At 33.7% G+C, this 14,753-nt stretch overlaps 1 pseudogene; it reads left to right on the top strand.

The window, feature by feature from the left end:
* The window catches only part of LOC138328484 (periostin-like), a 52,650-nt pseudogene that overhangs the window by 24,258 nt on the left and 13,639 nt on the right, over positions 1-14,753 (top strand).

Below are 14,753 nucleotides of genomic sequence, written 5' to 3'. Positions count from 1 at the left end.
AGGATATAACACCTATAAGACTTACCTGTATGTTGTTACAGAATGAGGATATAACACCTATAAGACTTACCTGTATGTTGTTACAGAATGAGGATATAACACCTATAAGACTTACCTGATGACTTACCTGTATGTTGTATTACAGAATGAGGATATAACACCTATAAGACTTACCTGTATGTTGTTACAGAATGAGGATATAACACCTGTATGACTTACCTGTATGTTGTATTACAGGATGACAATATTTCACCTGTATGACTTTCCTGTATATTGTCTTACAGAATGAGGATATAACACCTATAAGACTTACCTGTATGTTGTTACAGAATGAGGATATAACACCTATAAGACTTACCTGTATGTTGTATACAGAATGAGGATATAACACCTATAAGACTTACCTGTATGTTGTATTACAGAATGAGGATATAACACCTATAAGACTTACCTGTATGTTGTATTACAGGATGACTACTGTTGAATAATTTCACCTGTATGACTTTCCTGTATGTTGTATTACAGGATGAGGATATAACACCTATAAGACTTACCTGTATGTAGTATTACAGGATGACAATATTTCACCTGTATGACTTTCCTGTATATTGTCTTACAGAATGAGGATATAACACCTATAAGACTTACCTGTATGTAGTATTACAGGATGACAATATTTCACCTGTATGACTTTCCTGTATGTTGTATTACAGGATGACAATATTTCACCTGTATGACTTTCTGTATATGTTGTATTACAGAATGAGGATATAACACCTATAAGACTTACCTGTATGTATTTTACAGGATGACAATATTTCACCTGTATGACTTTCCTGTATATTATCTACAGAAAGGATGAGGATATAACACCTATAAACACTTACCTGTATGTTGTATTACATAATGAGGATATAACACCTGTATGACTTACCTGTATGTTGTTACAGAATGAGGATATAACACCTATAACACTTACCTGTATGTTGTATTACAGAATGAGGATATAACACCTATAAGACTTACCTGTATGTTGTTACAGAATGAGGATATAACACCTATAAGACTTACCTGTATGTTGTATTACAGAATGAGGATATAACACCTATATGACTTACCTGTATGTTGTATTACAGAATGAGGATATAACACCTATAAGACTTACCTGTATGTTGTTTACAGAATGAGGATATAACACCTATAAGACTTACCTGTATGTTGTTACAGAATGAGGATATAACACCTATAAGACTTACCTGTATGTTGTTACAGAATGAGGATATAACACCTATATGACTTACCTGTATGTTGTATTACAGGATGACAATATTTCAACTGTATGACTTTCCTGTATATTGTCTTACAGGATGAGGATATAACACCTATAAAGACTTACCTGTATGTAGTATTAACAGGATGACAATATTTCACCTGTATGAACTTACCTGTATGTAGTATTACAGGATGACAATATTTCACCTGTATGACTTTCCTGTATGTTGTATTACAGGATGACAATATTTCACCTGTATGACTTTCCTGTATATTGTATTACAGAATGAGGATGTAACACCTATAAGACTTACCTGTATGTTGTATTACAGAATGAGGATATAACACCTATAAGACTTACCTGTATGTTGTATTACAGAATTTACCTGTATGTTGTATTACAGAATGAGGATATAACACCTATATGACTTACCTGTATGTTGTATTACAGAATGAGGATATAACACCTATATGACTTACCTGTATGTTGTATTACAGAATGAGGATATAACACCTATAAGACTTACCTGTATGTTGTATTACAGAATGAGGATATAACACCTATAAGACTTACCTGTATGTTGTTACAGAATAAGGATGTAACACCTATAAGACTTACCTGTATGTTGTTACAGAATAAGGATGTAACACCTAATGACTTACCTGTATGTTGTTACAGAATGAGGATATAACACCTATAAGACTTACCTGTATGTTGTTACAGAATAAGGATAACACCTACATGACTTACCTGTATGTTGTTACAGAATAAGGATATAACACCTACATGACTTACCTGTATGTTGTTACAGAATGAGGATATAACGCCTATAAGACTTACCTGTATGTTGTTACAGAATGAGGATATAACGCCTATAAGACTTACCTGTATGTTGTATTACAGAATGAGGATATAACATCTATAAGACTTACCTGTATGTTGTTACAGAATGAGGATATAACACCTATATGACTTACCTGTATGTTGTTTACAGAATGAGGATATAACACCTATAAGACTTACCTGTATGTTGTTACAGAATAAGGATGTAACACCTACATGACTTACCTGTATGTTGTTTACAGAATGAGGATATAACACCTATAAGACTTACCTGTATGTTGTATTACATAATAAGGATATAACACCTATATGACTTACCTGTATGTAGTATTACAGGATGAGGATATTGCATCTATTAAACTTACCTGTATGTTGTTACAGAATGAGGATATAACACCTATAAGACTTACCTGTATGTTGTATTACAGAATGAGGATATAACACCTATATGACTTACCTGTATGTAGTATTACAGGATGAGGATATTGCATCTATTAAACTTACCTGTATGTTGTTACAGAATGAGGATATAATACCTACAAGACTTACCTGTATGTAGTATTACAGGATGAGGATATTGCATCTATAAAACTTACCTGTATGTTGTTGTATTACATAATAAGGATATAACACCTATATGACTTACCTGTATGTAGTATTACAGGATGAGGATATTGCATCTATTAAACTTACCTGTATGTTGTTACAGAATGAGGATATAACACCTACAAGACTTACCTGTATGTAGTATTACAGGATGAGGATATTGCATCTATAAAACTTAACTGTATGTTGTTACAGAATGAGGATATAACACCTATAAGACTTACCTGTATGTTGTATTAAGAATGAGGATATATTACACCTATAAGACTTACCTGTATGTTGTATTACATAATGACAATATAACACCTGTATGACTTACTTGTATGTTGTATTACAGGATGAGGATATTGCACCTATTGGTGTTGGTCCTAACAATCCTACTATGGGAGGAGGAAGTGTCCTGTGGCCAGAGTTACTACTACTTCAATCCTTACTACCAATCCTATCGCAAAAAGTACCTGGCGCGGATGAGAGGTTATCACCCTCGCAGGTACAAAAACTACCAACGAGACCCTGGCAGTGGTATCAAGGGGTAAGAACATATACCTACCTATAATTGTTTATTTGTTAGAAAGACTCAGTAGGCACACTTTACATCTGTATTTAACTCCTTATATTTCTGGGGAAATGGTCAATGTTGTGGCAATATTGCATATTTTAATAGATTAAATGTTTTTAAGTAACGCTTTACCTGGAAGCACACATTCAACTTTCATTGCACTAATTATTTAACCCATATTTATCTATTACAGTTTGATTTTAAGCTTCATATCTCATTGTTAATTATGGACATTTGAGAGGGATTTAAGTGCATGTTGTGATTAGACTGAAGCTGGAGTATTCAGAGAAAAACTACAGACCTATGATTGGCCAGTTGCCTATGGGCCTCCTTTAACTTATAACCACGAAAGATCACTATAACTCGGACGGGTGGTGTAGTGGTTAAGCACCTCACCTTTCACCAAGCCGGCCAGAGTTTAACCCCCCCCGGCACGGACGTGAAAAGGTTAGGGGTCACCTGTCCGATCACATGGGTTTTCTCTGGGCACTCAGGTTTCCTCCCACACTAAGACCCCTTGCACCTACATCCGGGCCATCAAATGTGATTTACATAAGTTGTATAACTTGTTTCTCAATCGATGTAAAATAAATAAGTTTTATAACTTATAGGAAGAAGCTATGGCCATTATCAAACACCTTCTTGGTCACTTGATATCTATACACTTTTATTTGTAGATTTGTAACATATTGTAGAAAATTTGAACGAGGGGAATCGGTGCTCGATATATATAGTTACAGTTGTTTTTTCTGTCTCACTCAGATCTGTATCTAGGAATACTTTACTAATTCGCCCGACACTTGATCATTATTAATTCTACTAAAAGGTCACTAAAGGTCATTTGTATTCTATCTAGGTCAGCCAAGTTAAAATTCTATCTTACTTCTATCTGTCCATAAAACACAACATGTAGAAAAAAACGACTTTGATTTCATATAACCTTTCCCCTTCTTTGAAGATAATATGGAAAAGTTTCTGCAATAATTTGTGGATTTCTTCTGATGGTGTTTCAAAAAGCATTTCTGATTAATCAGTTGATTAATTTCATTAACCTTTCAAACAATATCTGTTTACTTTGTCTTTTTCCTGAATTAATGTCATTTTATGCAAGAAGCTGATTCAAAACATGTATACAAAGTTTTTCCGAACATGTCACAGGGGCATGGCATATATTCCAAACTCAGTATTCATTATTGTTGTAACAACATAATATGTATACATGTGTTATAGGTTATGGATTTTTACCAAGTCCCTGTGTAAAAATACGACCACCTCTAATTCACCTTTCAATTAAAATACATGGCCACTTTGGTTTTCAAGAGCTTTAGTGACATGGATCCTTGACTACAAAGAGCTCTGATGATCCTGAAGGTTGTGTGGTTTTTGAACACTGCTAGAATCTTAAGTGATCTTTTTGCCTGGTTTATATACAAGTAGCATTCATTTTCATCAAAAGATTGTGTTTAATTTGTATCATTCAGATACACATTCACAAGTGAATTTCTGTGTTTTTCTAAAACGTTAATTAAAACATCATAGGAATTATATACCTGCGTGCTAAAATTGATTTTCTCTGAAACAAATTTTAAATCAGGACAAAAAATTATCACTCATTATATCAATAAATATTTAGAATGATTGGATTGAAAGTATGAATCCTTGAATATTTTGATCTGATTTCAGTAAATTTTGGTCCTTACGGTAAGCATGCATGATGCCTAGTATATATGGTATATAATTTAGAATTCAATTTCAGGGTTAAATCTCTGGTTGAGGTTCCAGCATGCCGCGTTCTTTACCTATTCAAGTTTTTCGCTTCAAAGAAAATCACCTTATTAGAGTATCTCTGTATACGCAAAGACAAGATTATTATAATCAATAATTAATAATAAATCTTCTTTTTTTATACATATGCATTTTATAATAATTAGTGCTGCAATCTGGGATTAATTTTGATTTCATTTTTCATGTACAAGAAATTTGTTTTAACTGAGTTCATTATATTCAAGATTTACTGTAGTGCGATGGCAATATAGAGAAACATTATCTTCCTGTATATTATAGATTTTAGATATCTTGTTACGAAGTGAGTTTTATTTCTTCATAATACATAAGATTCTTAACATATATATCTTCCATGTTCTACCCTTCTTTGTAATTGTGAAATTTATATCTATACATATGTGTGTCAAATAGATAATGACATTTTATTGGAATGGGTTTTGTTTATTCATCAGCATAAACTAATTGTCACTTCCACATTCTTTTATTGCCTTTTATACAAATGGACGTATTTGTTTGAATGGAATGAATTTCTTTGAATATGTATACTTTTCGGGTGAGCTGTCAACGATCCAATTTTAAATTTGTTTTCACTGGCCACAAGTGTCTAGGACATCAAAAACATCACTAATATTTGGCTTAAAGATGCTCCACTGCCGACATAGCATAAATTACTCTCATCATTTGAACAATAATTGGTGTTTAATCATGTATATTTATGGCTAATTAACAAAAAATAATATGAAATGGCTAGTTTATATCACAATAGTTTTAAACTAGGGGAGATAATCTAGTATTAGAAATGTGCTGAGGATTTTATCAATAATTTAGGTTCTGGTGGCCAGTCTAGGGGGAGATAATCTAGTATTAGAATACTACTGAGAAAATCTTATTATTATTATCTTAGGGTCTTGTGGCCAGTCTAAATTCCGAAGTTTCAACCTAGGAGGAGATAATCTAGTATTAGAATTCTACTGAGAAATTTTTATCAATAACTTAGAGAACAAAAGGTCATGTTTGAAGGTCAATGTAATATTGTTGCAAAAATTAAGAAATTTTTGTCAAAGTTTAGCTCCTAGACCATAGCTTGGATTTTCAATTGTAATTTTCAAAGCTTGGAAATATATCTTTTACTTTTCAGTTTCAAAGTTGTTAGGTCAAGGTCAACATTGCTATATTTTGAACGTTCTTTTCATCAAAGATATTCAATTATCTTCAAAAAAACTTAATACACATTGATTTTTCTTCAGCATATTTTTGATAAGACGTTGCATATTTTTATCATATATGGAAGGGCAGTGGATATATATCTTGCTTCAGTACTACTCGGAACGCTTGTTTTTTCTAAATGAATTTCTTTAAAACGTGATACTTAATACATGTACATCTGATGTCACCCGTGTCATCTGCTTACGCTGTTTCATAATCTTCATAAGAAAAAAGGATGTTAGTCTCCTTTGTGTGAGCTGTAGACAAAAAACATGTTTCAATGATGATATCTTTGTCATCTATATTTCAATCTCCTCAAATTGTCTATCAATCTTAATTTCCTCACTTTATCTAGAAAAAGATCTGGAAAAAACTTTAAAACAAGATTATGTTACTTTATAAGCTAAATGAAATATTGGCATTACTGTAACAATTAAAACTGTATATAGGTTTAGTTACCAATATTGCAACAGCTCACCCTCAACCCCCTTTCCCCCACAAAAAAAAAAAAAATTAAAGGCTTAACCCTGTTAAGGATTAGGTGCAGATTTTATAATTAAATTATGGGGTAAGTAGAATAGGCCAGTAAACTTTAGACTTTAATTGAAGGGTTGAAAATAAGTTTTGATGGCACTACCTAAGGTCGTAAAAATATTGTTACATTGTCTTGTATATTTTCATCTTACGGAAATTGTAGGTCTTTAATTAAAGGGTTGAAAAATGTATTATTTGATAAGTAAGTTATTACTTAGTTTGTTTTATATATCAATTATCTAATTAGGGAGCTCAATTCTAAACTCTGACTTCTGAACAGGTTGATGATTTACGTTACAAACGGATCAAACTTAAGAAACAAATTTGTCAGACCTATTAACATATACTAGTACCTATGTCTCCCTTTGAAATAGATTCCATTGATAACTCAAGCCTATCATGTTCCTCGTTTACAACTAGACTCTAATTTACACCATCAATTAACCATCAGTGACCCTAAAACATTGATTATTAAAAAAAAAAGAAAAAATCAGTCTGTCTATGGATATGACTGTTTCTATCTGTGACAAGTACTGAAGAAATCTGATCATACCCCATTCAAAAATCCATCAGATTATCCCTGAAGGTCAGATTCAAGGTCAAATCCCGCTAATGTGCCCCTGTCTGTATTGTCAATACAGGTGACAGGTTAGACTTGATGAGAGGATAGATCTAGCCAGGGCTGTTTTAATATACAACAATACCAATTGTTCATTATTGTACAAACTATTAGGTATTTTAGATGTATGGTTGATGTTAAAAGTACATTACAACATCTCATTAGCATAAAAATTTAAGATACAGAATAAATCATATGGTAGACTTGTCTATTAGAAATATATATAACCTCTATTTACCAGAGTCCTGTTTGATAAAGGAATTTAAACAAGAATATAATGTCAATGGTGTTTCATCTTAACTTAAAAGTCACTGTATCAGTGTTGAGAACAGCTGCAGTTAAGCAAAGTCAATTATCAGTAGCCATCTACTGGTTTCATTAATTTAACATCCTATTAACAGCCAGGGTCATTTAACGATATGTCAGGTTTGTTGATGAAGGAAATTTGGAGTATCTGGAGAAAAACCTCCAACCACAGTTCAGTACCTGGTTACTACTCCACATGGTATTCAAATTCTCAACCCAGAGGTGGAGTGCTTGTGGTATTATATCGGAACACATTAACCATTCGGCCACTTTATAGTCACCTTAGCAAGTCGGAGAAACTTATATTCATTATGACTGACTGATAGGTTTGTAGTTGTTCTCCTGGAACTCCTGATTTGTCCTTAGATAACCATAGCTGGAAATAATATTCAAACAATGAGCAAACATTAGAGTGCATAAATGTGATTAAAAGCCATAGCTTGGAAGTAAGGCAATTTTTCTGAAAGTCTGGATTTTGATGTTGCTTATAATTCTGTATACATCTTTTAACAACATAAAATATGTTAAAATATTATACAGCACAATTAAGTTTTGATTTATATTTGCAAAGAAGTAGTTAAATTTATCTTTTAAAGCCATTATTCAGTGAGAGGGATGAAATTTCAAACAGCAGAAAAATATTCAAAGGATTTAGTGTAGCGAAAAGACCTTGTGAAATTTCATGAAAAAATTTCATTAAACTTTTCCTGAATAATTTATGAACTAATTTATTTCAATGTTTTTAATGAATTTGCTCTGAAATGAGCTACAGGTGTTTAGATGATGAATACACAGAAAAAAGAGGTATTATAAAGTGAATTTATGATTTATTGTGGCATTTAAATTTCATTTTTATTATATTTATTTCCGGCTATTTTGAGAATCTGAATTTTTATTCTCAGTCCATAAGTAATTATGATCTTACTTTAAAGTATTAAAGCTGTGTGTTAAAGTGAGAGATACTTGGTAATTTGCTGTAACTATTTGAAAAAATGCAAATGTACACTTTTATAGTAATGTATAAAATTCTCAACTGAGGTCTATTAATGGCTCATTCTTCCTCCCAACCCCCCCAACCCCAACCCCCCTTCCCATCCAACTCCCCTTCCCATCCAACTCCTCAACAACCAACATATAACAACTTATCCTCACACTCTTTCCTCTGACATATTCTTTGATGTTTTTTCCTTTGTAACTATTATAACAAACCCCCCCCCCTCCCCTGCAAACGAAGTTAAGGGGGGATGTGTTATACTGGAATCAATCAGGTAGTCCGTCTGTCTGTCTTTAGACACAACTTTGTGCTGCCAACTCCAACTCCTCCTAAACTACTTGACAGGTTTTGATAAAATTTGGTAGACAGACATAAGGGTGGAGTTGAGTAAACTATATAGTAGGGTTCTGCAATGGGTGGGGGGTTTAACTGTCCACTCTGGTGGCAGTTCTAGTTTTTCATTTTTTTGTACTCGAATGTGGAGAAATTACTTTCCTAAGAGTCTTTAATGGTGGTTTTTATCTTTAAACCACAAAGAGATGTCTTGATAGTGAAAACAACAATACAATGGAATCTGATTTTTGATAAGATGGAAGCTCTCTTAATTAATTTGTTTAGTGTAAATCATTATGTTGTATAATTTAGTAATGTATGTGTCTATGCTACACAATGTGAGATGTTTTGCTGTGACATTATACTGATTAATTTTTATGTTTTCTTGTTTCCAGTCCAAACATGTGCCGGGTGAAGGAGGTGTTTGGTACAGGTCAGAGGTTCTATGAGGGCAAGGTACCCCAACGTAGGGTCTGCGGCAGACCAACGTAGGTATCTGTTTAATTAAAGCACCGTTTTGGAAATAATGGGTGGCCTTACTCCCACATATTCATGCTCCATTTTCACTTTCTGCAAACATTTTTTTTTTCAAGTGTTTTTTCTGTGTTATGTAAGATCAAAACTCATATCAAAGTTTTAAACAAACTTCAGTGTTAAATATTTAATTTAATTAAATTAATAATTTTGTATTCATTATGGGTTTAAAAAATTCATAAAGAAAACGATACACTTTAAAACACTTGATCAATTTGGTATTTACACAAAGTTCATAACATATACAAACTAGGAAAAATACAGAACACGAAATATGTTTACAGAGAATGAAAACTGCAAGCATGCAGGGACCTATCTTTAACTTTTACTGGAAGTAGGAGGTGGAGGTGGGATATTTAAAATTTCTCACTGATCAATTAACAAAAGGTGGGGCTTATTGGGACGGAGCACTTATTGGGTTGAACATGGTAATTATTTGTTTTCATTTTTGAGGAAATAAGCAGTACTCATAACATTGCTGAGCTTACTTAGTAACAAACCAGGTGAGCTATACAGGTCTTGTGGGCCTCTTGTTTTAGAAGGCTGGTTAGTGATATAGGCCCTTTGGGCCTCTTGTTTTAGATGGCTGGTATAGCTATACAAGCCCTCTGTGCCTCTTGTTTTAGAAGGCTGGTATAGGTACACACATTAAAAGGCTTATATAGTGACACAGGCGATCTGTGCCTCTTGTTTAACAAAGGCTGGTGTAGCGATACAGGCCCGTTGTGCCTCTTGTTTTAGAAGGCTGATAAAGTGATGCAGGTCTTCTGCGCCTCTTGTTGTAGAAGGCTGATATGATGGTTAGAGGTGTAACAGTGTGTGAACAGAGCGGTATTAACCCTGATACTGATAATTAAGCCGACACGTTAATTAGCCCTCGTTAATTAGATAACCGTATTGTTAAGGTGAGAGATAGTTGTTAGGATCCCCTGGCTTGCCTGGTTAACTTTGCTAAACAGATCTTAAGCAACGTCACAAATCCTAAGCAACTGCTCAAAGATTCTCTACGGGTTGTTGTGTATTTGAACTTTAAAAGAATCAAGATAATTGATGTAAAAAATTAACATTGATTTGTCTAACAATATAATATATGTGTGTGTTGAGCAGTTTAAGACTGGGGAGGAGGGAGAAATGGGAGGGGGAGGGGGACTACATCGAGACATATGCACCTGTCCGATTAACTCCTCCTTTGACCCATTCCCTGGGGTCATGTCCTGGTGTATTTAGGGAGCCAGGTGGAGGGGATACAGTTTAGGGGTTAGGGCTATTATAGGTGTTAGTATCTGAGGAATGTGCAAATCTTCTGAATTGTTGTACAATATGTTAGGTTACGAAACCATCAGCTAAAAGCTACACAAAGTCTGAGGGATCGCTGTAGCAAAATCACGTTATTCATTTAAGTATTATGCTGATGCTTTTTCTGGGGGAAACTCCAGCTTTCTAACGCTCAAACCTGCCACATCCATAGAGAACCATATCTAATTTACGATAATTATAGACAATAAACCAAACCCATCATTTTTTATTTTAAGGTTGAATGTGATAAATTAAGATGTCATATTAGGTTATTAGCAGTTTGTTAATTACATTCTGCTTTAATTAAATAATCTGCCTGATATCTTTGCCCGTGTAATATTTTTGCATATCAGGTCACTAATGTAATATAACCTGGAGCAATTTTCATTGGCTGGAAATTCATTTTGACATCATTATAACTTGAGATCAGTAGACAATCATGTGATGTCAGATTCGAAGATGTTGTAACAAAATGGTGGCCTCTCTGGATTTTGTGACACATTATTATAATAAAATTCTCCAAAAATACAGGTTGTTGTAGTTATATGATAAAAAGTATCTCAAATTTTGTATTCATTTCATATGAGATTTTATGAAACTTATCTTAAAGTTTTAATTTTTGCTCACTTACTTACAAATATATTGAAACGTCGAAGACATGTTTAATCAAATCTTGACATATGAAATGAACACTCATGTAAGTTCCTATGATAGGACATTTGATCCCGTGTGATGTGGATGATAGCCTGACAATGTGATACATTTGGCATAACAGCCATTGTTACAGATACTGGTTTCTCAATTTAGTATATGGGGTCTGTGCCAAGTGGAGAATTAGCTGCTGATTCAGTTTCATTTGTTGAAATGATTTTACTTTTGTCTTAAATCAGTAGTTAAATAACTGTACTTCTCCTCTAGATTGTATTTCAGACGAATTAGTGTGTATAATTGTAAGCTAAATTACTTATAAAAAATGATTTATGAGAAACTTGTTATACTGTTACGCCCCGCCATGAAATCAAGGAGGAGGTCACTAACTAGGAGGAATCTGTACAATCTAATCATCTTCCCACCTCAGTCAAAACCATCTTGTGATTCTTGCCAAAATCATCATCCATATACCTAGATTCCCCTTGAGCATGAATCCAAGATGGCCACCATGACCAATGATTGGCTGATTTTTAGCTCACCATCAACAGATGGTGGGCTATTCAAAGCTCACCATCAACAGATGGTGGGCTATTCAAATCACTTTTTGTCCGTGGTCCGTGGTCCGTCCTTCCGTCTGTCCGTTAACAATTCTTGTTATCGCTATTTCTTAGAAAGTACTGAAGGAATCTGTCTCAAATCCCCTAGGGACCTAGTTATTCATATTGCATTTTGGGACTGATCTGTTAACAAGATGGCCATCTTGGATTTTGATATTCAAAGATTGTTATCGCTATTTCTCAAAAAGTACTGAAGGGATCTGTCTCAAATTTTATATCTAGGTTCCCATAGGGCCCTAGTTGTGCATATTGCGAGCGGTCAACAAGATGGCTGCCAGGCCGCCATCTTTGATTTTGATAGTTGAAGTTTGTTACTGCTATTTCTCAGAAAGTACTTAAGCGATCTGTCTCAAAATTTATGTGTAGCATGTTTGAAAAAGTTTGAAAAGTAGAGAAAAGATCCATCTTTCCATTGTCAGACATAGATCATTCTTTGGTGGGCGCCAAGATCCCTCTGGGATATCTTGTTTATAGAGCCTTCTCTCAGTATGTATGCAATATGTGCCGCTTGTGTTAATTTGTGTATGTTTTGGGAGATTGTGTTATACATGTATTTGTATTGTGTCCCCATGTGATAGTGGAATTGTCCTTTTTATAGTGCTATCTCACTGAGATTTGGTATTACAATTCATGTCAATGGTAACAACTCTATATTTGTGTTGTTGGTTTGTATGTTACCATGGTAACCACTATATATTTCTGTGTTGTAGCTTTGTGCGGTACCAGTGTTGCCCAGGTTACAGTATGGTGGAGGGCGAGCAAGGATGTCCTGCAGGTAAGTCATTATCATAACTTCGTTATAACATAGGTAAATCATTATCGTAAGCTCTTTATAACACAGGTAAGTCATTATCGTAACCTCTTTACAACACAGGTAAGTCATTATTGTTAACCTCGTATTAACACAGGTAAGTCATTATCGTAAAGTCATTATTGTAACCTCTTTATAACACAGGTAAGTCATTATTGTTAACCTCGTTATAACACAGGTAAGTCATTATTGTTAACCTCGTTATAACACAGGTAAGTCATTATTGTTAACCTCGTTATAACACAGGTAAGTCATTATCGCTAACCATATTAAAACATAGGTAAGTCATTATCGTTAACCTTATTATAACACAGGTAAGTCATTATCGTTAACCTTGTTATAACACAGGTAAGTCATTATCGTTAACCTTGTTATAACACAGGTAAGTCATTATCGTTAACCTTGTTATAACACAGGTAAGTCATTATCGTTAACCTTGTTATAACACAGGTAAGTCATTATTGTTAACCTCGTTATAACACAGGTAAGTCATTATCGTTAACCTTGTTATCACACAGGTAAGTCATTATCGTTAACCTTATTATAACACAGGTAAGTCATTATTGTTAACCTCTTTATAACACAGGTAAGTCATTATTGTTAACCTCTTTATAACACAGGTAAGTCATTATTGTTAACCTCTTTATAACACAGGTAAGTCATTATTGTTAACCTCTTTATAACACAGGTAAGTCATTATTGTTAACCTCTTTATAACACAGGTAAGTCATTATTGTTAACCTCTGTTATAACACAGGTAAGTCATTATCGTTAACCTCGTTATAACACAGGTAAGTCATTATCGTTAACCTTATTATAACACAGGTAAGTCATTATCGTTAACCTTGTTACAACACAGGTAAGTTAAGTAATTTTTTATCGTTAACCTTGTTGTAACACAGGTAAGTAATTATCGTTAACCTTGTTATTACACAGGTAAGTAATTATCGTTAACCTTGTTGTAACACAGGTAAGTCATTATCGTTAAGCTTGTTATAACACAGGTAAGTAATTATCGTTAACCTTGTTGTAACACAGGTAAGTCATTATCGTTAACCTTGTTATTACACAGGTAAGTAATTATCGTTAACCTTGTTTTAACACAGGTAAGTCAATATCGTTAAGCTTGTTATTACACAGGTAAGTCATTATCGCTTACCATATTAAAACATAGGTAAGTTATTTTCATTATCTTCATACCAATTCTGAACTTAAAAGCTACTAATTTTATTGAAATGAATCACCTTCACCTTCTTTTAAGGGTAAAAATGGATACAATAAGGAATTAATGGCTTTCAACATAAAAAACTTTTACATAAGAAGCTGTCCTTATAACCCATAATGACAGGAAACTCATCTCTATATATCTATATCAAAGTTAAAAAGAAAAAGAAATCCAAACCCTGATACCTTGTAAAAGATAAACCAGGACAATTTTCTCTTCATGTATTAAACTACGTCATTTTCATTTTTTTCCTCCTAATTAAATTTATCTTTGATATGCCATGAAATGAGCTTCCTGTCATTTATGGAAGTGATATACTCGTTATGTAGGTAAAAAATGAGGCTGACATCTCATGTCATATACCCATATCCTGTGTAACCATACAACAAAGGCCATGTTTGAAGCTGAAAATTACACCAACAGCCATCCTTTAATGATTCAATTAAGGATTCAGGTTATGAAATAATGTCCCCATTTAGTGAAGTTTTATGATGCTAGAGGTTCTGGCCTAATTTATTGGGGATTTATGATCATCGGTGAGGGGCCACGGTGGCCAAGTGG

Source organism: Argopecten irradians, chromosome 7 (genome assembly GCF_041381155.1).
Source record: "Argopecten irradians isolate NY chromosome 7, Ai_NY, whole genome shotgun sequence".
Lineage (NCBI taxonomy): Eukaryota > Metazoa > Mollusca > Bivalvia > Pectinida > Pectinidae > Argopecten > Argopecten irradians.
The sequence above is the reverse complement of the archived record's forward strand: the minus strand, read 5'-3'. Positions and strand labels throughout refer to the sequence as shown.